Consider the following 26,952-nt stretch of genomic DNA (forward strand, 5'->3'; position numbering starts at 1 on the left):
CTGGATATTGAAAAGAGGCAGTATTTTGCAATTATATGCCTTTCTAGGTAAATGTACAACCTAAACATCTACTGTGGGAGAGAAAAAGATGGCACTCGATAATTTAAAACGTTTGTTTTTATTTATTTCCCCACGAAAATTATACGAAAATCTCCTAGATGGTGAGAGATCTGGGAAAGGGGGAATTCAAAGCAACAAAAGCAAGGATTAAAAAACAACCAAAATATTCTTAAGTCGCATAAGCTCCAATTTTCCGGTTAATGTAGCCCACAATAACAAGCAATGAGAGTGTCTTTGCTCTCAAAACAAGACAAGCGGAGGGATATAAACTCTTAACACATGATGTCGCCATCAGCCCTTCCTACTTCTCAGCTCACCTTCCAGTAACTCCGCACCGACAATTTCATTGGTCGAGGCATCGCGGACAGCCGCCCCCCATTGGTCGCGCACCTGTCAATCTTAAAGCAATGCCACTCAGGATAGATTAGGCACCATTTGCCATAACTAAATAGTTACATTGTACATCAAGTAGGAAGAATTGTTTTAATTGGTAGTCCACCGCGCTCGGCGGAGAGTTCATCTTCGTCCAAACCGCCTGAACGCGTTGAATGCAACGAAGTGTAACGCTTGAATCTCCCGTCTCATCCAACAGATGTGGACACTGCCCGGGTAAGTCACTCTTTACCAGCTTGTGTCCGCATTTCACGTTTGCCTCATTTTTTCCCTGCCTCTTCCTGTGTTTGGGCAGTTCTGACAACTGCGTGTCCAGTCGCCGTGTTGTTTGTTGTTGTGGTGTTTGCACGTTTGTGTCGGAGTTGAAAAACTGCCACAGAGCCGTGGTTGTGGTAACTCTGAGGAGGATGTGCACGGTGCTCGTGTAAAACCTCCGATGTGTCTGTCAGTGTTTGTATCAAGAAAACAGTTCTTCGTGTAGTTTGCTAAGTTAATGCCAGTGCCACAGTCAGAGCTCACTTCTCACTGCGTGCTCGCACGTTTCAGTCCCACAGACCTTCAGTAAACAGCATCTCACAGCTGGTGGATTTGAGCGTTGTGCGCAACAGTAATAACACTCCATTAAGAGCTGTCAGAAACGATTTACGACAAGTGTCAGCCGGGTTTTGACGTGATTTCTCTTCATTTCTTCAGAACCATTTCATTCCAAGAAAAGAACGCATGTTTAGTTTATTGGCAACTTTTATTGCGCCATCAATTTCGTTTACGTGTTAAATGACAGGTTTACATTGCGGAGAAAGTGGGCAGATGAAGAGAGAAGAGCGCAGTTTTTGCTCTAGGAAAACTGTAGTGATTGGTGAAATTGTGTTTCTTTATCAAAAACCACATCGGACGCTTTCCCTCATATCCTTTAAGCTATCGCGGCTGTTGAATTATTTTATGTCTCTTTCATGAGCCCATTTCCGACAATTGTGCTCTCATTGCCGTGCGTAATTGCTTCTCTCCCGGGAGAGAGTGCCATCAAACTTCTAATTTCCCCCTCAAACCCGGAAACCATTTTACTCGTGGAAGCAGCCCGTAATGATGGCATCAATAAACCCAAATAAAGCTGCTGTCAAGTCAGCTCTGAGTTTTGCTTGAAATCAGAAGGGGCCCGTCTGCCTTCTTTTCCCACGCACAGCATCTCAGAGAGGCAGGTGATTGGGATTAGAGGGCAGCAAGACAATGAGAATATGTCCCTAGAGAGGAGTCTGGCATGTCAGGAGGCAGGAGGAACAGTTATCTATTACATCATTATCTAGTGCAGCAGAGGAATGCACCGCAACACTGGCAGATGAGCGGTTCAACAATGCCTGCAGGTAAAGTCCAGATTGCCAAAAAGGTGTCAGTGGCTCTCCAGGGAGCCAGTCCAGGTAAGGGTGCTAGTGAGCATCGCAGCAGCCAGAGGAGAACAGATTAGGTGTTCTCTGTGAGTCTTTGTCAGTAGGGCATGTTCGCCTTAGAAGCTTACACCACAGATGAGTGTTTGTCCTGATAAGACAGGTAATATGGAGATGGAGGGCAGAACTGACTGTGGGCATTAAACCACTGATGAATATATAAAAGTATCAAGACTTGCAACTAAATTCCTCATTTCAAGTAACATCAAATCAGAAAGCTAAAAAAATATATATGTATAAAAAAACCTGTTAATATTCACAGAAGAATTTGCTTGTTTACTACTTAAGACTGAAAATAGATTTTATTTTGCTTTTTTAATCTTAATATGAACATGTCGTGCATGGTGGATCAAGAAATGAAAGTTATGTTCTAAGAAGTAACAAATTACAACTCTCAAGTGAAATCAGTCTTCAAAACAGAGTCAGAACTTCATCCAGAAAACTGGACCTGCCAACATCAGATCTTCTCCTGGTCTCCCTCAGCTTTCCTTTGGTCTAACATCTTAAATGTGATAGCTGTCTGAAAGTTTGCCGCTGTTTTGAAGCTGCCAGTATCCCAGTTTAATTCTCTAGTATAGTTTAAGTCTAAGACGTAAAGGTGGTCACAGGTTTGGGTGTAACTGCAGTGTCCCTAGCTTAACACCTGTATTGTATGCTGTTCTCCCCCAATCTCTAGCTTAGGTTTTGCACTAAAAACACTAACGTTTACATCAGCCATATCTTTTTTTTAAAGATATGTGAGCAAAATCTGAAGTTGGACTGATTGAAAGAAATGCTTTTTGTGCTCCTGACATTATCAAAATGTCCAGGCAGCGATTATCCCCTTACTAATGCATCACCTTATCTCTCTTATCCTTTTGTTCCATGCGAGATTGTGAGGTGTGACCCTGCTGGCTGTAATCCTGATTCTGACATTATCAGAGGTCCTATATAAAACATCGCCATCTCCTTCAGAAGTTTATTCCACTGCTGCACTCTGGTGCACCTTTAAAAGGAGGCAAAATAGTTGCTCTTAGGTGTGCAATAGAGTCTCAAAGTACTCTCCCCTATGCTTGTGTGGCCATATAGGAATACAACCCATGAATTGAGCAAATTTTATTTTGTAACCGGACTTGTTCAGTGAAAAGAGGCTTATGCTTCAGATAACTTGCAGTATAGGCTCAACTGTCATAATGGGCTTTTGTGTCCCTGAGAACTGTGACTGCCGACAAATCTGTACATAGCTCTCATTCCCAGTCAAAACACCATCCAAGCTAGGATAGAACTTACAGAGATGACTTTTATCGTTGAAATGAATTATCTTGAAATTAATTTTGCTGAATCCAAATTAAGAGTTGAGATTGAGAACATGGGGAAAAACAAAACGAACAAAACCAGGTTTGATTTAGGTTTTCCATGCCAGAGCTCTACCATGTGCTCCCATCGTGTGCTCTGTTGGCCACAGTCAAAACACAGTGGGGGAAGCGTGCCCCCCTCCTTCTCTTTGCTTCTGCAAATTTGAGGAAGTACAATCATTCTCTCCTGGTGCAGCTTCCTGCTGAACTGCAAACACAGGCAGTCAGCCGACGCATTTTCCAGACATCGCAGAGATTGTCGGTGTCCGTCAGAAGCGCAGTGACATAGCTGAACGTGTTTAAATACACAGCCCTGTAGTTTCTTGTGCGTACAGCATTTAAACATTCAGTTTGATGGCTTCGTAGGATGTGTCCTTAAATGCATCAACGCATGCAATTGCATTAATGCTGAGGCTGCTGATTGTTTTTTCATACTTAACTAAAAAAAAAAAGTTTAATTAAGTGTTTGAAAATTGTGAATTGGCCAAAAAATAAATTAATTTAAAATGTTAATTTAATTTTCAATATGAGAAGCTGCAAATCCTCCCTTTGGAGAAGCTGTGAGAAGAAAATGTTTTGATGATAAATGACTCAACCGACTGAGTTATTCATTAATTTCATTTGAATTTAGTCAGCTAATTAGTTCATATTAGGGCTGGGGTTGGTCGACGTGTTAAAACTCTCCAACCTGCCGCTGTCAATCCAACAGCTGGTGATAGCTGGCATGTTTGTGGACTTCCACACAGCGCTTTGCTCTGCAGTGCTCAACATTGACCATACAGCTCCAGCTCTCAACAGCTCTACACTGGTGAATCTTACATGAGGCTCAAAAGCAGCAGTTCACATCTTCTAGAAGGGACCATCTTCAGCAACTGGTCTTTTAATTATTGAATATTTACTTATTTTAATTATCAAGGAGGCAGAACACTCAAAAAGTAAAATAAAATGGCAAAAATCTTTAAAAAAACATTCAATGTTATTTTAATATATAAATATATGTTTTGCATTGAACCACTGTGGTACCGATGTTACGTATTATATTCTTTCTTATCTCTTGGACATAGAAAAGGCCTCTAAAGTTTAATTCTAGCAAATGCATACATGAAGCAAGCCGCCTGCTAAAGACACTAGTGTGCACGTAATGATTATGTATTGAAACAGCCAGCAGTAACCTTTTTAATAAGTGACTCACGCTAGGCGGATTACTTTTTCAAAATGATAAGCAACGTCAAAGGTTGTTGACAGACCCGCCTGTCATATGTAATTCCTGTGTAATTACCTCTAGGACCAGCCTGTTAAAACAATAAGAATGCCTAACTGATTGAACCTCACCTCTTTCTGCTGAGTTATTTTTTTTTCCCTGATCAACTGGCCAGTCAACTCAATCTAGAAATGATTTAACATTCAGTTAGTTAACATCAAAGGGGTGTGACTAGTGGAATAATTCACAGTATAATGAAATCAAGAGATGTTACCTAACGATGCCATCACAGTTTTATGAAGAAAGAATAAAATGCCTCTTAAAAGGAATGAGTTCTGTATTTAATCATTCATCAGCACTCTGATTTCCTTTTCACCACTTTCTGCCATTTATCCAGAAGGACTCAGAAGGTTGACTAATTTGAAATCAGTACTAACCAGCAAGTTGGATAATGTTTGTTTACCTTGCCCTCATTTACCATACCATGTGGAGATTTGCAGTAATAACTTTTTGTAATCTTTCCGAGCATTTTAAGGAGGCACGTTGGTCTTAAACTGCAGAAGGAGGCATGAAACGTCATTTAAGTGCTTAGAAAAAAAATCTTCTATTTGCTAAGAATTGTAATGTGATATGACTAAAAAATGCATGAGGTACTAATGTTGCAAGTGTGTTTTCTTGTGGGTATTTAGATAATTGGGCACTGGCAGTATGCCTGCTAGTTAATGTGCTAGTTAAACCTGATCATTAATTGAAGCAGCAGCTTTGATAAAATACGACCAAATTCTAACTCTTCTTACCTTCGTTGGGATAATGAAAGCTTAGACACTGTACCAGAGATTTGAATTAAACTAAGGAACAAGTGAGCAGCAGTGCATTTGTTCCCTGACAGATTTTCCAGAGCCCTCCATTAGTCAAGACCTTCCTGACTTTCATAGTGGAAAAGTCTGAGGTCTAATTTTCATTAATCAATTTGTTTGTTGGCTGGGCTGGGTATTGATGGGCTTTAATCACTGCTGAAGCCAAGGCCACATTAGCTAGTGAGAGCAGAAAATTACATCAGCATGCTGTGGAACTTAAAAACCCTGTTTTATATTTCAGCACCAAGGAAACTGAAGAGAAAAGAAATAAGAAAGTTGTTGAATAGAGGCAAGCTGTGCTACTGTAGCTACCATGTTGTGCAGGGCAAATCACCTGCCACCTCATTGATTTGCCTGTTTACCTTTTCAACTCAGACTTAGCCTTGTATAATAGTAGTAAAGCATCTGTGTTGGGTATGTGTTTTTCCTGTGTTTTCGCCCTCAGCTGACCCACGCTCTCATCCCACGATGGCGCAAAAACCTTTCTTGTAGATTGGGTTAGATAAGCGTCACCCCTTCACCGTTGTCAAACTGAAAGCCTTGCACCACAAGCCATGCTCCTTTTCAAACTGACGGAGCATTTCAGCAGAAAGGAGCAATTACTACCTGCTCTGGTCCTGTTGCTTTCATGGCCTCTTTTGTGTGCTGATTCCAGGGCAGATTTTATCCACGGCTGTTCCCACGCTGAGCAAGGAGAACAGGAAGAACTCAGCCGCACAGCAGGCCTCTGCCTTCTGCTATTATGGCCATGATTCAATCATTGCAGGGCAATGCTTTAGCCTGGCACATTGAAAGAGGAAAAAAAATGTCCTCACTCCCTCTCTGTTAATGGAACTTAAAGCCAAAGGTGTTTTTGTACCAAGAGGAGACCATCAGCCTTTTAATGTGGGAAGTAGCAGCAGCAAGCTTCACCTCACAATCCACTCTCCCCCTGCTGTGGTTTTAAAATGGCCTCCCTTCTGTGCTTGCAGCCAGAGAAGCCCCACGTGTAGTGGAGGAACCAGACCAGGCGAGATTTGCCACTCCTCGCGCAGCTCATCGCGCCTACTGTTTGTTGTCTTTCCCCTGACCTCGAGTGGAAGAGTTCAGTGTGTTAGATTTTTAGATTTGATTTATTTTTAGTTATACATGCTCGGATTACAAGCAAAACAAAATAAATAGGACTTATCGAACAATGTTACATGACACGGATACAGTTTGCTGTTACTTGCGCTAAGCATTGCAAAAATCCATTTAACCAATCCAGCCAACATTTTCATTGGCAATCTGGGGGCATCGATACTTGAAATACAATTTAGTGGTAGTAAATCAAAATTAAATCTACTGCAAAATTTCAAATCTGTGTGTATATCTCTCTGTAGTAATGCTGTGAAATATTTAACATTGATTTTAACTTCACGAATGGAATACCAAAATAGCTTTTATTAAAGCGGAACATTTCCTGTCTACTAATGAAGACCACGGGATGTGGCTGAAAGCACTGGAAAAAAAAAACATGCGGACCTTGAGATAAGGCTTTTTGGTTTTTTTTGTCAAATTGCTATTGTCGTGGTTTGGAAAACAGCCTTTATGTGCAACTGACAAAGAATTTGAATTACAGAAAACTATCAATTGAACATTGCTGTATTTCTTAAAATGATAAAAAAAAAAAGCAGATATCAGGACAAATGGTAAGTATCTGCGATCATGGGTTCAGTTATGCCAAAATTTTAATTTAAACAAACTTTCCAAGACGTGTTACGTCTCCTGACAAGAACTACTGGCGATAAAGATATCAGGGAGATCTGAAATGCTTTTTTGGCAAAGCATGACCGTGCTCGGCTCTGAGCTCTACTCTAATTTACCAGCTTTTGTTTTCATACCAGCTGGGAACACTTGGATGAAAAAAAGAAGAGAAGAAATCTGATTATTCGTCCAGCATATGATTATCTTTTGGTCCTCTTTTTTAAAAAAAAACAAAAACAGGATCCACCTTTGTATTTCTTAAACTGTTTGAAACATTTACTTGGAATTTAGGATATTTCCTCATGGTTTACACGTGGCATGGAATATCAGTGTTCCAGGATCTCAGTGGAGTGAGAACACCATCTGTCTCACCTTGTTAAAAGTACTATACCACCCCATAAAAGCATGCATTTATTATTTGGTTTCAAACATCGTCACAGATTGTTTAGATTTTCTGTAATTTATGTTTTATGCGATGTTAAAGCAGTGAAAAATAAACATATGAATACATCAGGGAAAAGAGATATTTCTAAACTTGAGGTATTTTATTGGCAGGAACTAAAACAGTTTAAGACCTGAAATATCTTGTAGACAAATTGATTAGTCATATCAATTTTTACGATCTTTAATGTACCATTTAGCATTTTACATAATTTTTTGTGCATGTAAAAGGTCTGCAAAGTCACAAAAGATAATATGTGTGTAGTTAACATTTGCCTTGCTCGCATGTCCATAAAGCTATGTTTAAAAACAAACAAACTGCAAAACAGGCAGACTGTCAGAAACTTTACACCTGATATGGAAATCAGTGTCTGGGTTACTGTATTTTCATGTCTCTGACCTGACCTCAGAGTAATCCATGACAATATAACACAAATAATCCAGGAAATATTAACGCCATCCTGTAATGTTGTGACTTGTTTATGGCTATGGCTCTGGCGTGAATGTGTGCACATGAATGGTGAGGTTTAGTTACCAGTGTTGTGTGGATTGTTGCTATGCTCATAAGAATATGCAAACAATTTTTTTTTATGTCATTCAGAACAGACTGGGCTTTTATGCACGAGCAATTTAAAGAAGCCAGAAGGTGAAAAGAGCTGCTGCAGCAATGGCGTGTTTTGGTTGACCACCAAATTAAAATCATCAACCTGTAAATTAATATGATAGAGGCTTCTTAAAATGAAAAAGATATGGTCTGTGGAGTCTGTGTTGGACGTTTTTCAGTTACAAGGTTTGTTTTGTTTTGTTTTTTATAAATTGGAGCAACAGAGAAAAGTGTTTTCACTGATAATGAAACTAGTCACTTTGGGCAGCACTGGACTCCACCGGTATATGATGCATATGGTTCAAACACATGAGTGTTTTTGTTTGTTTTTCAAATTAATCTTGGATGTTACTGAAGCTCTTATGTTGTCAACATGCGGACAAACAGACAGTTGTGGGTCCCCTTGGCCACCCAACTTCTGGAGCCATTCACTCATGTTGACAAAATTTCTGTACAGACATACAAACATACAAACACCTGCCAAAGTACTCAAACCAGAATGTACACAGACTCACGAGCTGAAAATATTACCAGCTTTGCTATCGTGACTGGTGAAAATTCCCTAATGTACATACTGTAATTGTTTCCTCATGTAGCCTGTAAGTATTTGCCAACATGGCCTCTCTGATTTGACCCTTAGGGCCAAAGTGAAAAATCAGGGTACACAAAAGCTGTAACTGCAGGCCAACAAACTCCCTTACTTACACAGGACTAATCCCTGTCCTCCAGCAAGCTCTTAATTGGGCCATCATCAGCTGCTGATCTATGGGTTAAACATCAATTAAGGTAATGAGCACATAGAGAAGAGGGAAGAAGATCGGGTTGGGGAGATGTGGGGGGAGTCAGTCCGGAGGGCAGGGAGGTGAGCAGGGCCCACCCTGAGGAAGACTGAAGTGTGTGTGTGTTTCTGTGAAGAGGTAGCTTAACGAGTGGAGTGATTTTTGAGTCGTGGAGTGTTGATTATGGCTGTGCGGGATGGAGGCTGCTTCAAACAGCTCAATGGAGACTTCTTGTTAGTTTAGCTGTGTTTGTGTTGGTCAGGCTGTGGTCTGGGTGAGATCCTCAGCATGTTTCAGGACAGTAATGTTTAATCTGCTCTTCAGAATGCAAATACTAAAATAACAATGATGTAAAAATCTTAATTAAGTTAAGAGCTAAGGTACAAAATATGACAAATAATATTAATTGGCGAACTGTTTTCAATTTGAGTATTATAAATTATTTAAATATTACTCCTTACTCAGAGATTTCTTGTAATTTTGCAATCAAATATTTTCTTCTATGTAGTTTTAAACATTTACTTATTCTGTTTTTTCCTCTGAGAAACATTCCAGTAAGAACAATTGATTTGATTGATGATTTTATGATACTCTCTGAAAGTTCATTGAGGAGGAGAGATCATTCCAATTCCCATCCATACTGCTTGACTGACAGATGATCTCTAAAAGGCACAGGAAAAGATGGATATAAAATTAAAATGTAAGTTACTACTTGAAAGACCATTTTTCATCATAGAGTACCAAAATAGTATAACATTGTCTAGTACTTTTGAGAAAATTAGTAGCTACATTGTAAAAAATTCACATTTGTATGTAACTAGGGATGTGATTAGGAGTGTTGTCCATCTCCTCCTCAGAGTGTTAATACTATAGGTTGTTTATTTGAGTAGTAGTCCATGAATGTTAGAAAGGAACCCAAACAGCCTTTGGTATATGTTTGTTTTGATAAAGGTAGCTAGCATTTGCGTAAGGTTAGCATTAAACCTGTTTAAAACCTAAATACTTGAGATGGTCATTAGAGAAACATTCTAAGCTTTTGATGCTGTAATATACTGCAATTTGTCTTTCTACTTGTCTTCATTTGACTGAATAGTGAGAAGATGTTGTATCACTATGTGAGAGGTCAATAAAATGTCAAACATGTCTGCAAGAATTCATTTGAAACACTTTTGCCCTGTTAAATTCACCATTCAATATTTAACAAACAGATGATTCAATCTTCAAAATACATAACTATTTTATAAGCAGACCTCTTAAGATGACTTGTAGATTTAAAAGAATCCTAAAATGTGCTTTTCTTTCATGTCAGCAGTCATTTTTTATTGCTTCACATCAGCTTGTTCAAACAGCAACCGCATTTCTCTCTAGAATTAAAGTTTTAAGTTATAGTTTTGAATGCAAAACTGCAATCAGTCAATCAGATATAAATGAAGTTTCTTCAAGAGAGAAACTCAATGTATCTTTTTACTTTCCAAAAAATGAACAAATTTTCAGTTATGAAAACCAGACATCTCAGTATATCCAAGAGCTGGTCGACCTAAGTTTAAATGCATTAGTAACCCTCTATCTATTGTACTGTGGGCAGAAATGTCATATTTTAGGTTCTGATTCTGATTGGCCAACGGGATAAAGAATCAGACTATAAGCTTCTAAAAAATTATTTGCCACAGGAAATAGAAAAGTGCAAGTGACCATCAGAAAAAAGGTATATCAATGACTGGAACTATTAGAATGGACTTTCTGGGCCTCTGGAGCTCTCACTGTCAGTAACATATAAAACAGAGTCTCCAAACTGCAATGACATGTCTACAGACTCATCTACATGCAGGTGGATAGGAAAAAGAAAATCAATGCTACTGCTGTTACAAATACCAAAACTAACCTTTTATCTAGGATGCATAAAGGCAACATAGACTTTTTTTGTAACTTAATGCCTGTTTCTCTACAAAAACAATTTTCTAATTGCTTTTGAAGTAAAAGTAACTTTGCCTCCATCAAATAGATTAAAACTGGCAAAACTCTAATTTAGGATCCATCCTAAAATCACACCATCAGGTATTTAATGGTAGCTTTGGATACAAGACTATTTTGATACTTCTTTGCAGTTGATACCAAAACATGCACTGAATTAGGTTTAATGGCAAGTGGAAGGTAATATTCATGCTGACAATGGCCAGTTTCATACAGTGTGTTCAGTGCAGGACAGTTGTGTTTATATTCTGTATGTGTTTTGTGTGAAAGGTAAAGGAATGGAATAGGCAGATATTGTTGTTGCACCTTTAAGCCGGCACCAGAGTCAAGTCCCAGAGACTGAATCAATGTCTGTGTGAAAGGGAGATCCAGTATTATGGAGCACTCTACACTAGACACCACGACTCTGTTCTGTTTCACATCACACCTCTGATTCGGGTACATCAGCATGTTATCTGAAAACACACACTGGAGCCTCAGTGCCATTTGTTCCATTCGCTGTGAACAAGCAAAGGTGGCATAATGAGAAGTTAGTGTCATTATAGTATGAAAGGGAGTTCATTTAATCCATTATTGATCCAATTTGCCAACCAATCAGTGTTTTCAGTTGAGCTAATGCTCTCATGTTGGTTCCTGAATTGGTTTGTGAATAAGGTTCTGGGGATATTTAGTTCCCGGGGCCATTTAATCAATATGGCCATTACACTTTGCCCACTGAAGAGGAAACCTGTGAGATACACCTCTGCTCTATACTGATCAGCAAAATATGATGCAGAATATTTGGAAGTTTTGTTGCTGTGAAAACAACTTGATATGTTGTGGTTTTCTATATGGAAGGTGACTGCTGGTCTCACCTTTATGTGCCACTCAGGGACTCTGATCTTATAGAGAAAGTTGGATCCCAAATTCCTATTTGACAAAATTTGCTCTCTGTTGACTGTCATCCTGACCTAAATTATAATCAGCCCTCTGTGGTTTACCACAGACTTTCCATTCATCTCCCTGACCAACAGCAGCAGAGAATTTCTCTTCCTTGTCCTCAGATGACAGATTCTGGGGAAGTAGAGCAGGAGGGTGGCCTGGACTTTAAAGAGACCTTCTGGTAATCTGAAAGGTCACAGGAGTCTGAGTGTTCTGCCAGTGCCCTTGAGCTAGATGCTGAATCCTGAACTACTTAATAGCACTGAAAAAAAAATATAATAGTTTGGTTTCAGCGATGATAAAAATGTGCAATAATTTCCAAAGGTTGTTGATGTATACCGTGCTTGCTCGCTCTGTGAGATGCAATTATTATGTGAAGGTCTGGTGCTTAAAAGTTGAACAGAAATGGGGAAAAAAACAAAAAAACTGAATGGTAAATCCCTCAGTTGTTGGCTTTTTTTTCTTTTTGGCTAAAAATATCTTGTTCAGGGTGCTAAATATATTTGGTCTGCCTCTGAAGAAATTGCTGGAAAACCAGCTTTGGAGCCAAAATGGAAATCTGGGCTGACCTCGTTTTGACTACGAGGTAGAAGCAGATGAGAAAATAAAAACACTGAATGCACGTAACATTTATTTTGATAAGGGATTTTGGAGTCTGCAGGTCTCTGCCCCTCTCATTACATTTCATCTCCTGGAGTCTGTGGTGTTTTGTGATCCCACTCTGTTGCCTTGTGCAGTGTGCTTCACTATAGCAGTTTATCCAGATTAAGTTGTGTTTTCCTTCTTTTAATACACTTGTTACCAAAGAAATAATCTAATGCAAAACTAGCCAAATGGATATCGCAGAGTGTGCAGTGGGATCAAAGGCCACTGGCCCTGGATCAAGACACAGCCCGCTGCTTCTCTGTAGGTTTAATGCAACTTAAACCCAACACAATTTGCAGGATTAACCTTTAGTAACAGGGCTTGATGGGCACTCGCAGCACTCTCAGGGTTGCACTGCAGAAAACCAATCTTGGTTTGACCTTGACAATGCCGTACTATCAAAATCCACTTACGTTCAGTTTGAATCCATTTAGTTCAGCTTCTGACAACCTTCAGCATTACAGCCTTTTTATTTAAAAATTCTCCTATGCACTTAGTAAGCTTGGAGTTCTTAAACGGAGAAAAAAGAAAGTGAAAAGAAGAGAAATGATAATCTAAACAAACAGCACTCAGTAAAAGCAGAAATAATCAAATAAGCTGCCTGCACTGTTGCTTATTTAATCTAAATAACATTTTTGTGTTTATGAGATTAAAAAATTAGATGACTTGGACTCAACATATTTAAATCTCTAATATCAATGAACATTTGATTTAAATCCATAAACTGGAATACTTCTAATGAGTGAAACTTTATTGAATAAGGTCAACTTGATCTGTATTGTCTTGCTTCTGACTTTAATTCAAAACTTAATGCTTTCATACTCACTCCAGCGTCCTACTGATGTTTAAACGAAATAAAAAAACAAGTGTTCTAGTTTGGATTTCTGTCTCATAGTAATGGACCTTGCTTTCATAGCATCACAAAATCAGCATTTTATAACACAGCTGGAATTGAAGGTTCCTGACTTTGCCAGAAATCCAGTAAGAGCAGCAGATACCAGGAGGATTACTGAGAATCAGAATCAACAATGGCCAGCAATCCACAGCATTATATTTAGCTTAGATTAAGGCTTCTCTGTTGAATGACTCAAGCTGCAGTCTCCTTTGTGCACACTGATGGTTCACTGGAGGTCTATCTGGTATTGTTGCCAGAGAACTCTGAGAACAATCCCTCGCAAAAAGATTAAAAAGGAAGAAGCAAGCAGAAAAAAAGATGAAGTTGGGACATGGATCAAGGAGCACACCTACAAGACCGGAGGAAGCTACAAGAGGAAAAAAAAAGATGTATAAGAGAAGAGATTTTTGTTTCAAATGTCATGCATCTGTTTTAGGAAAGTGTACTACCTCAGATGCATCATTCAGTATTCAGAAACACGGATCATTCTGCCTCCAGAAACAGAAATGTTTCATAATCAGAAGTCTTTTGCTGACTCAAAACTTGAACGTTAACTCATACCTTAAGTTGCTTTTGCCAGGAACTGTTTTGTTAAAGTGAATGCCAGATTTTTCAAACTCTTCGCCTTACAGAAGGAAGCAGTTGAAATGGGTAAAAAAAAGAGAAAGAAATAAAGTCACTTGTGGCTTTCATTTCTGAATAGTTGAATTTACTATACATTTTTAACCCTGAACTATTTTGCATTTGGGGGGAGGGGGAAATCATGCGTGAGTTCATTGTATGAACGATAAACTTGAAGTGACATAACCGCCTTGATGATACACAGTGATTTCCATACTCTAAATTTTAAACCCACTATCTTGGCTTCAACCTTGTAAACTTGATTTTCATAAACTTCATAGGTGCAACAGACTAATAACATACAACACTGGAGCACAAACCTCTTGGACAGGATGTTCCAGACAACAGTCTACATGGTTTGTAAGATAATTCCATTAAAATGCTCCAAAAGGCAGCAATATCACAAAGACTGTTTAGAGGTTGAGTTCAGTAACCTAAATTAGAGGATGAGAAGCCTAGCAGAAAGCTCTGGGCTATAGCTGCCTGTGCTAGTATGTCCTATGTTTAAGCACCCCATAAGGTTGTTCTGAACTAGCTAAAAAGACCAGACAACTTTATTGTACCAGGCTGTGAAGAGGACATTGGGTGATATTTTGTTTGGGCTTCCCCACATTCCTTTAGTTTCTACCTTTAGGCAACTCCATGATTTCAAACTGATTAAGTTTTTGGTTTTCATTCCTGCTTTGTTTTGTCTTTGCTGTTGGTGGCTCAGTTTAGCTGTCATGGTACCAAAAGGTCTGGGTATCATCACTGATAAATGACGTGAGATTAACTTGGTCTCTATGGTCCTTTTTGAGGATTCTAATCAGAGTCTGTGAAGGCTACAACACATGGGGATCTGAGTTGGTGGCACAGATCTGTGTGGTCTCAATTGGGATTGGAAGGAAACTGTGACTCCAGTCAGCATTTTTTTTTTTTTTTTTTTTTGCCAGTCACACCAAGGAGGGAAAAATGTGATCTTTGTAAGGGGGGGGGGGGGGGAGTAGAAATTGGGAGACTCTCAGTTGTCAGTTGTGAATGCAACCGAATTGCTGTGCCACCATACTGACGGGGTTACGATGGCGTGAGAGCAGGGGCTGCTGGCCAGCACTCCAGCACAGCTGAAATAGCAAGCAGCAAGAGCCAGGAGCTGAAACGCTACACCCAGGCTTCTCACACTCTCCTCGTCTCTCACTAAGCCTCTCTCCTTCTTTCTTTTTCCCATTCTCTTTCGTGCTCTTTCGGTCTTTCCCTATCATCTTTCTTATTTACTCTGTCTGTCTTTAATCTGAAATCTTGCCATTTTCTTGCTCTTCGTCATTATCATCTAGCCTCTATCTCATCGCCCATTCTCCCCACTCTTAATCAGACACCTCCCACACCTCTCATCCACTTCCAGTAAAGTCCAACGAGAGGTTATGGCCTCATTTGAATATATGAATGCATAACAGCCTCCTCCTTGCTGGGGCGTGGCATCGTTTTACAGTCACACAGCTGTGGCAGTGTTATGGGACCATCTGCACAAGGCTCATTAAGATAGCCATAAGCTAATGTGGAGAAAGAATATGCATGGAGGGAGGGAGGGGGGTGTTTATTCATCCTTGTTCCTCTTCTTTTTCTGTAGAACAGCCTTACCCCAGTTGGGAATATTTCCAGAGAGAGAAGAAGTAGAAGTAGAGGAAGGAGGAGCTTGAAAAATCCCCTTTCCACTCTTCCAAAGTTGCACACTTCCTTCTGCTTGTGTATTTGCATGTGATGTCGCTATGGCTTCAGGCGTGTGTGTGTATGGGTGTGTGTGTGTGTTTATGCACAAACACTGGTATCTGTCAGTGATTGAGAGCATGAGGTTCAAAATATATCTTCTTATTGAAACTGTGCTGCTTCATCTTTTATGACGTTTAAGATTTTATACTGTTTTACTAAGGGGAAGTGTAATGGAGCAGAATTTACCTTGTGAGGCAGCGGAGGTCTCATGAGATCATGATCATGAGAAAATCCATTAGCTACACACTTGCAGAAAAACCAAGTCACTTCTACTCAATCATATATGGGGAACTACTAGCCAGTAATGGTGTAGCTACAGGCATAGTATAGGTTTGATAATTGGATAATCCCGTTACCTGCCATACATTTTCTGAAAGTATTTGGATAACTTTATCAGTGGGTCTCTATAGATGTGAAATTCATATCCTTGGACTTGCTAGTGTTTTTTTTTAACCTTATTAAAACATGAAATACAAATCAAATTGGCAAAAACAAAGCTAGCTTTTGTTAAAATGTCAGACTTATTCATATAAATCTGTTTTTAATTTAGTATTAATATTAAACTTTTAGAAAACATTTCCAATGTGAAGTCTAAAATTAGTAAAATTACAGTTTAAAGGAGTAGTTTGACATTTTTTGGTGGGGGAAATTTCCAGTTAAAGGACAGAATGATTAGTACTTTCATACCACCTCTGAAGTTCACTGTAGGAGACTGGCTAAAACTACAGGAAGTGAATAAGATTTTTCCATGTGATGATGAAGATGGTGAGATTTGGTTAAGAGATAATGGGTAATTAAGCTATTTATGCTTTAGTTGCACACTTTTTGTAATCATTGGGCTTAAATACATTGTGGGGAATTGATGTATAATGATAAATCATTTTAAATCAAGTTCAAGAGGTGCTGATGCCAGCTATTCTGTAATAACACTTTTGCACAAAGGAACAGTTTTTGATGCTGCTTTTTTGCTTGGATCTTTTTGTAAGAAAATAGTATTTTTCTTGTTTTTGGAGATATTAGAAAGGTCTTAAAAGTCACTAAATTTGTTCTTACAAAGGCTTCAGATACCCTGATGGCTTTTCTAAGTGCAGCTGAAATCCATTTCTCTTTTCTGATGTACAAACCCAGCTCACGGCGTCAGCGAGGAGTGTTTTCGCGGGCAAAAGCACAGCCGTGTTTTCAGTCGATAGAGAGTGTACTTGTTTTCTGGCGGGCCGTGTCAGTGCAGGCATTAGATAACGTTTTATTTGATGGTGTTCAATGGCTGACTCGTCCTCACCTCTCGCCCAGGCCTCTCCTGCTCTCCAGCCCACACGCGCTCCCATGTAAAGCCAAACACACAGACATCCACCCACTGACTCACACACACGCACACTCACAAACACACACTCCCGCTCTCTCTGCATCCTTCCTCTGGAGGATTCTGGCAGTTGTTTATGTTATTGAACTGGTTATCACATTACAGCTGGAACACCACCAGGCTCAGAGAGAAAGAGTCCTCCTGCTCTCTTAAGAAATAAAAGAAAGGCGGTGAGAGTGCAAGGGAAAAACAAGAGCAGAGGGAAGACTAGATAAGAATATGTTCAAATGCTTTTGCAGTGCACTCATCAGCATCACCATGTTTCTTTACTTGTTTTGTGGAAACAGAAACCATGTCTGTCTGTGATCTTTCCAGAATACTTTAACTACATTTATTAGTGATTTCACAACAGCCTTTAACCTCCTCTAAACTGGATAAACTCTAAACTGGATAACCAGATATGTGACTATCTGGTTTGCCACTGCAATAGTTAAGGTTCTAATGAGTTTATCCACTGGTTAGTTGTTATGGCCAGACTGTAATTAATGACAGAAGAAGCAAAACTGGAATTCTATATTAGTGTCTGATGTCAAAGTAACAGATTTTGATTATTCATCACCCACCCATCCATCCATCCTTCCTAAGTAGCTGTGGACCTATAATAATATCCAGCTGCTTTTCTCTGTGCTTGCAACTGTCATAATTCACATACAACAGATACAGCTCAAAAATATTATTGTATTGTACTGTAGTTCGTATGTGTACTGAGTATGTGTGTCAGAAAAGTTGATACTCTGACGCTAACTTATATTAAAATTTGTCAGATTAGATACTCAGTTGCCACAGTATAAATACCAGGAGTGACACCTTTGCCTCCTCCTGCTGACACAGAACTTCATAAAACACTGCTGCAAGAAGGCCCGTAACCCTTTCCCTCACTAGCAGCTGCAAACATGAACAGTAGGGCAGTAATCTTGACAAAGCATCTTAAAGACTGAAGGCCTTTCACATAGGATGCATGTGCTGTGTTGGACTCTGCAACCAATTCTTTTCTATGCACTGTGCAATAGCGGCATCCTGCTGTGTCCAGCAAAGCACAGCACAAGTGGGCTGCCTGTGGAACACTTGTGCATCACACCATTTGCTATACATTCAATAGAAATGCAGAATGATATGGAGCAGGCATGATTAGTACATGTAAAAATCATGAGTGGCTACAAAAAAATACATAGTACTCCCCCCACCCCTCAGTCAGTGCATGTCGCTTCCTTTATGAAAGCGACTTGGTAGCTCAGTAAAGCTTTCATTTCAATAACATAGATTAAACAGTCATCATAAATGTTAACCTGGCCAGCATACATGCTAACGTTAGCCATTGGCAGTAACTCACACTAGCCGGCTAGGGGGTATAGCTGATAATATAATGATAACATTAATGTCTGAATTGAGCAGCTCTTTATCAGTTCTATCACTTGTTAATTTTCTCTTAATGCTCCTGATTGAAGCCTGAGAAAAGTCTACCAGCTATCTCATAATCTATCTTATGTGTTCTTCTCCTATTAAGTTATACAATCAAATATGACTGAATGTTGGTAAATAACTCCCTGTCGTAGTGGAACCTTTTGGATGAAAAGAAAAGAAAAACTCTGCACTAGAAGTTATGGAAACTTCTTTTCTGCTCTGTTTTGCACACCCAGCAAGAATACATAATCCAGATATGTGTTTTTTTTTTTTCTTTTTCTCTTTCACCCCATGGTTTCTCATCCAATCCAAAGAAGTGCTGCGCTTTCAAATCCCCTCTCTTCTTTCCAGCTTTCCTCCTTTTTACAAACAGATACTCGTCCTAAATATCTCAGCTGCACTTCACCACAATTCACTTTGGAGAGAACTATGTCTGACAAAAGCGTTTGGAGAATGTTCAAGAGGGGTGGTATCTCCAAATTCCTGAATAAGGCTTGTGTGACGGAGCTTTTCTGTCTCCATCAAAGGAAGAATAGCATTGTGTGGCTACAGAATCTAAATGCCCGAAAAGTTTCTCTCTCAACAATCTAAAGAATATTAATATTCTGTGATAATAAACAGAGTTGAAGTTTAATGTGACCTTAGGATTATAAGATCCACATACAGTCAAACTGTTTTTACACAGTGGTGATTGAAGTGAAAACCAGGGTTATTGTGGGTTAAAATGATTATGGATTAACATGACAGCATGGTTTTCTCCTCGCTGTAATGCCAGCACCGGCTTCACTGAAGCAAGGCAAAGGAGCTTAGTGCTTTTAGCCCGTAGTTCTCTTCTCTGGTAGCATCTGTTGTTACAGTCGGACAGAGCAAACACACACTCGAACCACTCAAACACATGCTGAAGGGTCATAAAGCCCTGTTTTTAATGTACTGAGGGGGAGACAGAGTGTGTGTCTGTGAGAGTAGGTGGGTGATACAGTATGAAGTAAGGGTTTTCACAGAGGACAATTCCTCTGGAGTCACAACAGGTGTGTGTGTGTCTCTGTGTGTGTGGATTGCAAAGGGGGAATTATGAGCCGGGTACTAAAAGGAGGAGGGGTGGGTTAGAGGACTTATGAAGGGTCCCCTCTGCCCCACCTGTAGCCTGTCAGCTGTTGTAAGCCTGTTAAAACGTCAGCTGTTTCTGAGGAGAAGTGTGTGTATGTGTGTGTGGGCTTGTGTGCATGTCTGTTAGTCAATGTCAGGGAGCTTGTGGAGGTTGGGGGGAGGGCTGGCTCTGTGTGGCACTCACCGCCCCATTGCACATCAAACGCCTTGTCCCCTCTGGGGATTTGTTAGTGCACAACACAGCGCCTCGTGCTTACGTTGTGTGCCATGATGGTCTCGTCTTACTTTGCCTCTTTTCTGTTCATTGCACTCTGACTCAATTGTTCAGTTAAAGAAAAAAAAAAAATCAGAAAAGAAAGCATCTCTGAAACAATGTCTCTATTTTGTCTCTTTATGAGCAGCAAGTTTGATTCCTTACATGACAGATGTCTTTTTTTCTTTTTCTTTTTTTTTGCAATTGAACCAAACCCTAAAACCTTCAATATAATTAAGATCTTACTGTACAAAAAATGAGTCAAAAAGAATCAGTCAAGTTTAAATGTTAGGAAAGTAATTTTCAATATTTAGTGCTATCTAAACTTTTATTTGTTAGACAGCAAGAAGAATGTGGTAGCAACTTTCAAAGGTGTGACTCATGACCTGACAGCGTGGTCCTAGAGCTAAGCAGACTGTGTTTCAGTTTGACATTGTGGAAACTTTGATAGCACTTTGGTTTCAGCTGTCGGCTCTGACACTGATCTTTCAGTGTCGAGAAGTAATTTTGACTATGTCAGCTAACTTCCACTCTGTCATCTTTGTGCTTGATAGAATAGCTGCATGTATCATTTAAACAATTAAATCACATTTAATGTTCATCTTGAACTGCTTTTCTGTTTCCCTTTATTCTTTCTGTCTGGCAGTAGTTGCGTGTTGATAGATTCTTTGTGCAAGGGGGCTTATTTTGTTTCATTTTCCCCTAACCAATCAGTAGCAAATGAACCGTCAAACCACAGCTGAAGAAACTGTTTTAGTAGTTTCTAGGAGCAGTAACCTTTGAGATCTAAGCTGATTTGAATGCTCCTGAAACACTTATCACTATTTTATTTTCACATTACTATATCTCTGCTTGTCCTGATGTAAGAAGACGTTGTTTACATTTGTGCCCAGTAAATTCAGATTGGTTCATTTTTATTATTCCTCCTGCTATTGGTATGGAGGGCCAGGCCACTATATCAGCCAATTTTAGCTTATTGTCAGTCCAGGTGGCATGAAATAATCCTCTCTGTGTTTGGCAAAAGGCTTTGTAACACTTCAAACATTTCAGTAGTACAATTACAGGTAATTATATGGCAACATGTAGTGTTTACCACAGGCATGCTTTACTTGCTTCTCCAAAGAGGATCTTGTTTTGTGGTTACACCAACTCCCAAGTCCAAAGCATGGACTGCAGCTCTGCTCTGGAGATCTGGAGGGCTCCTCTAACCAGAACCTGCAGCAGGTGGGGGCTGGTTTATGTGCTCACTGAAGCTGAGCTCAAAGCAGAACAAAGACTGCCATTAGCAGCTGCAGTGCAAAGCGGTGTATGAAGTTGTGAGATTATCCACAGGCTGAGAGAGTCACAGAAGAACCAGCCCACCCCACACCCCACGCCTCCATGTGCTCTGATTTTTTTTTTCTTCTATTCACTCAGCTGATGGTCTTCCAAATAACAATTTACAGTAAGTACAGACATATAATAAGCTCAAATTCCCAAGTCACTAACATCACTAACAACCAATTGTATAGATTACAGGAGGTCAGAGCAAGTGAGCTTTGAAATCTGTGGTAATAAAGGTCTCTTGTTACATAGAATGACCATTTAGGAGATAATTTTCCTCCTCCAGACCTCTCGATCTCAACAGCTCTTTGAAATTAACATAGGTGATCTTTTGATTCTAGACGTCTGCTCTTGTTGGGGTTTTTTTTTGTTTTTTTTCTTCTTCTTCTTCAGGGCGTAAGCTAAATGTCTGTTGTCCTGCACAATGCACTATGTCATGCTGGCGTGGGAGTCACAGGTGTTGAGTGATTTATGGCTTTAATTTACTTGATAGATTAAAATATGATAAAGTTTCACGCACAGGTCATTAATTAGAATAACTGAGCCAGCTGTAATTTTACTTTAAATCGCTTGGCAGGGACATGGAAAAAGCTTACTACTACACTTTACATATTAAAATGTATACTGTACACAGGAAGGCATGTTGTTAGTCAACAGGGATTGATTTCCCTTACGAAGGCAATGGTACTTCATTGATTACTCCATAAATTAACCAGAAATCAGAGCGCTGCTTAATTTAGTGCTTTGTGTTATATTAAAGACAGATTTAAAGGGGAGTTTGATGTTAATAATCTGTCCCTAAAACTGTTCCTGTGTTGGACAGTGACAGCCTGGAAAAGCGGTGCGCTTGGAGCTGCAAAGAGAGGCTTTTATTGGGGGGGGGGGGGGGTTGCAGCCTTTGTGGAGCCAGCTGAGTGAGGCAGACAGTTGAAGGGAACAGGTTGCTGCGTCTGTTGGGGCTTGTCTTGCTGCTCTTGACTTCTAACCTATAGCTGCGACAGCTCCAGGGGCTAGGAGATACCAAATTTCCCCAGATTGAGTGAGCAAGGGCTAGATTAGATAAAGACAAATACAATACTGGTCGGTACTGTGACATACAGCAGTCCCTAAAGGTGTTCCAGTGCAGTCTCGTGCTATTTTTAAGTAGCTCACATTCTGTGTTTAGTTTAGATTTATTTCTTTGAAAATGTTATAAGCTTATCCAACCATGGATATGCCTGAAACACCTCAGTGGGTGGCCGCTTCTCCCTACTTTCCCCTGACATGTTGACAGTGCTGGTGTACAGTCACTCCTGCTCTGGTGTATTTTCAGAAGAGTAAAGCAAACGATGGGATAATTTACATGGAAAAATATTGGCAGATACAATCTGTGGGCTACATCGTTGAGTCATTGCAGAATTTTTTACACACGCCCTTACCAAAACCACTGACAATGCCAATTCTGACACAGAGCCAGTGAATTTATGGTGTTGTGGTTTGTGAAATTCATGGAATTGGTTGTAGGGTGGACATTGACACTACTTTGGTAGTGCCCAAGCTACCTCAAATAGATCCTTCTGATGCAGAGAAGCTCCATGGCTTATCTCTGAAGATGTCCACAGAGGAAGTGATGACTTTAATTTCGCAGCTAGCAGAGACCATGGAAAGTCATTTAGGGACTTCAAGCAATTGCTGGTGACGCAAAGTGTGCAGGTCCCGAGTTAAACTTTTTTATGACTTGAAGGCAAGAGATTGAAGCGACTGCTAGTGAGAGTGCAGGATACCATTGATTGACATATAGCAAGGTTTTAAATATATTAGAGGGTTACCTAGGCGACTGGAGCCTGGAATGTCTGCTAAAAGCCAGCTGTCAGCAACAAAGCAATGCACGACGAACAAATTACTTCCTGTGTGGACGCACCTTCAGGGTGAGCTCAGGGCCCTATTGGAGCAAGCTCATTTCTGCAACTTCTGTATCTGTGATTTACGTGGCCGCATGTGAGAAAAGGAAGGAAGGCAGACTGATCAGTAAATGAAAAGCATTCCCTTTGAGCTCAGCCACAACAAACTGAAACAGTGATCATATCCCTCTGGATTCTGTACAGAACTCCTCCAGCTTCATTTAATTAATTACATTTTTAAAATTTTTGCTAATCTAATGCGTTTCAGTTGGAACTTGCTCATTTTGAAGGCAGTTTTGAATTAAAGTAGAACTCTTAAATACTAGAGTGCCAAACTGGATTTATTGATTTATTAAGTGGCAAACAATTACTTGCTTTACTAATCATTTGTCTTTTTCGTAGCTTCTTGACTGATATATTGATTTACATTGTTAAACTGCACATCTTTATTGGTCCCACGAAAAGAGACGTCAATGGCTGCAGGAATTCTAACAACAGATTTTAACTGTTTTTGTCATTATGATCTCAACAATTAACCAGTTTATTATGACATAAAAGGATTTAGCAGAGTTAATGGTTTTACCTCATTGTTTTGTACTTCTTCATTTGCATCACATCCCTACCTTAATGGCTAAAATCAGATGCAAAAAAATGAAAGCAAATTCTATGTGCTTATCTTATATTTTCTGAATAGACATACGTGAAAATAAATGGTGAAAATTGAATTAAATTGGTTTGATCCACTCAAGATGCTTTAGGGCATCTGAAAACCTGCTGGTTTGAAATCACTAGATTTCTAACATGAAATGTAAGTAAAACGAAGATTGGCTCTGGATGCTGGCACAGATAATGTGGAGTAATTAGACAGCCTCATTGTTTGGATGAGTACGTTCTGTTGGAAATGTTCATCTTCTGAGCTTTATTATGCTGTGAGATTTGTCATAAGGATGTGAAAATGTGGAAAATTCCTTAATAATGTAGGTCACATGCGAGAAAATAGCTCACACTAGTGCCACACCAAAGAAAAGCTTTGTCATTTTTTTTAATTTACCCCATCCTCGGGAGGGAGGCAGATTTGCATAATCAGGGTATTCACTGTCAGACCCTTGAAAGCATATCATGCTTATTCACAAACCTATTAGTCATTTGGTACAAAGACAAAGTACCAAATAAGCTTGTCTTCAACAAAACCTCTTGAGTTTTTCTTTGTCATGGCACATCACTCAGGTGGCACACCTTTCACGTTGAACAATACGCAAAAACAAATCTTTTTGCCTTCTCTGCAACTATTCCAAGGATTTGCAGTTACATGGATGGATGTTTATCATTGCAAGAGCTGAAGCTTATATGCTTTTGTGTTTCCTTTAAACATAAATACACTTGCCTCTGGGCAAAGGAGCTGCTTTCTTTCACTGCTCTGCTAAAGAGGAGAGAATAGATATCCTTTGCTTAGTGTTTGTGCCTCCCCCACCTCTCCTCAGTGCCGGATCCCCACCACATGTAGCCAGCACCACACAGTCTTGGCCCGCGCTTGCAGTCAGTTGTCAGTGAGAGCGGAGGTAGGCTCATAGATCCCCATTTTAGGCTCCGGGCCAACACCGTGTGTTCAACACGGAGAGCCCCCAGGCAGTCGTGCACACGGATGACAAATGTGGATGGCAAGCGGGGGAAAAAACCTGGAGAACGGGGCAGAAAGATAAGGCCATCTGAGCAACCATGTTTGTTGTCGAAGTAATTGTGCCCTCAATACTCTGACATTAGGATTGTTGGGTTTAGTAGTGGTGTATATTTTCCTAACCATGGGCAGATTTCCTGCTCCAGATACACAAAGGGAAAACATTTTTTCTTCTCTCTTACAGATCTATCCATATAAGTTACTGCTGCAAGATGAATATGGCCTTTGGAATTTTTGCCCCTTGTTTAACCCGTTGGGTTCTTGGCACATACGTGCCTGCACCCATACATGTATTCACTGTTTGTGGAAACTCAATGACACAACTGTTTAGCAGACTCCTGGCCTCCCATTTCCCACACCCTCCGGCCCCCCTTTGGAGATTTCAAGGTCAGGAAAGGGCACGGGCTGAGATTCATGTCTTGGGAAGCAGAGTCGCTGTTGCAAAAAAGTCACAGAGAGCGAAGCGCTCCTTTTACAGTGGTCGCTGTCAAACAACTGTATCTTACCAAGATCAGATCTTCTAGGATTTGGATATGGCATCAGATCAGAGTCGTCAGCAGTGGTCCACATTGGAGATGACGGGGAGATGGAGATGTTGCAGTGTAGCTGTTGAAGTTTAAACGCAGAATTTCAAAATCGCATATTGAACGGTAGGGCAGAAGGGCACAAGACATTACCGGTGTGTTGAATTCTCCGACAGCTGAGCATTCGAGTATATGTGTGTATTGCATTGCATTGCCTTTGTGTGTGTGTATGTGTCCAGATTTTTGGGGGGTGGGGTCCTCAGAGAGTCCAGAGGATCAAAAGGTATGTAGGCAGCTGCCACCCTGTTGCCAGCAGCTCATGATCCAAATGGAAGATGTATAGACACACGTGCACGAGGGATAGACTGGTGTGCAACAAGGATCTGACACCCTCAGTTAGGCAGCTAGTGACTCCCTTACTCATTTGGGACACATACATATAGCGATATTCTGTTTAGCCTATAAACTGGGAATTACAATAAACACTATGTCAGAAGCTTAGTAAAATTAGGTTGTTAGTTATCAAAACATAAGTTAATGACCTTTGCATTTGTCAGCTGACGATTTCAGCATTCCAACATGTTTTTTTTGGAGGGGCATATTTTTCCATTTATATTTCTCAGTTTTATTGTCTTTCATGTACTGCCACCAAACAATCTCACTGTATTATTTTACCATAGTGGAGCAGATCAATCTGGCTGTGATGATTAATCACTAAAGTGAAAGTTTGAGTAAAATAATCAGATCAGATATGATATAATAATAATTTTATGCTGAGCAAAAATGCAGATTTTTTTTGATAGTATACTGCACTGTTTCTTTTTTTCTTTTTTCTTTTTTTTTTGCTGTAACATATGTCAAGTTTCATATTTTTAACTATCAGTTTAAACTTAAAGGAATGAGATTTTTTTTATATTCAGAAAATAATCTATTGTTCAATTAGTTATAATTCAATAAAGTTAAATATTGACCTACTAAAAAATTGGAAATGCAAGGATTTGCAGTAAATGTGCTGAAATGTGGAAAAAAAATTCTTTAAAGAGCTGACCAACACACACCTCATTTGCTAACATAGACTATGATGAATTGGTGGCAGTTGCTGAAGGCATATTAGGGCAAAGGGTGACCTGGGAGGGGTTTATGGGTAGAGAGGGGGATGAGTGTACTGTTTAATTGTGAGGAGTGAGGTAGAGTGACAAGAAGCAGCAGCAAAGGAGGGGGCTTGGTGGTGCTTGGGGTCCAGTAAGAAGGGTAATTTGGGGCGTCCAGAGTGAGGTGTTCCACCAGCAGTTGTCACTTCGGCAGTCGATGGTGGGTGGAGTGGCACATGTGCTGCTCTAAGCTGGACTGTCTTTCTATTCAGGACTTTGTATACCTCTGCAATCTTTGACTTGGACTACTTTGGAACTATTGACCTCAACATTGTGGGTTTTTTTTTGCTGTGTCATAGAACTTCCAAAACAACTTTTTGGCACCAAAAATCTTCACTGGTAAGAGCAGTCGATAGAGATGTTACAGTTGGTTTGATTAAATTGATTTGATGTGAAATGAATGCTATGTTTCTTAAAACCATAAAGAGAGAGAAGAGATTTCACATTACCTCGTCTCTGTTTAAAAGTAACGTTTTAAGTGAAGTTCTGAAAAAATGTTTTTCATGATCATTCAGAGATTTCTCGGGTCTCTAATCAGTCCAGGAAGCAATCAGTAGGTCTTTACGAGGTAGATATGGAAGAGTGCGAGGTGACTTGCTGTGTGGCCGGCTGTCCTTTTTCAGCTGCTGAACTGACATCTACCCAAGTC

The 26,952-nt window shown here is 39.8% G+C and overlaps 1 protein-coding gene across 8 annotated transcripts in view; it reads left to right on the forward strand.

Annotated features, from left to right (window-relative positions):
• Nucleotides 1–479: 479 nt before the first annotated feature.
• Nucleotides 480–26,952, forward strand: part of mef2d (myocyte enhancer factor 2d) — a 103,408-nt gene continuing 76,935 nt past the window's right edge. For all 8 annotated transcript variants that reach the window (XM_063488453.1, XM_063488454.1, XM_063488455.1 and 5 more), the window contains exon 1: nucleotides 480–669. The gene's annotated coding sequence lies outside the window, so the exon portion shown is untranslated. The remainder of the gene's footprint in view (nucleotides 670–26,952) is intronic.

The sequence above is a fragment of the Pelmatolapia mariae genome, linkage group LG10_11 (assembly GCF_036321145.2).
Source record: "Pelmatolapia mariae isolate MD_Pm_ZW linkage group LG10_11, Pm_UMD_F_2, whole genome shotgun sequence".
Taxonomy (NCBI): domain Eukaryota; kingdom Metazoa; phylum Chordata; class Actinopteri; order Cichliformes; family Cichlidae; genus Pelmatolapia; species Pelmatolapia mariae.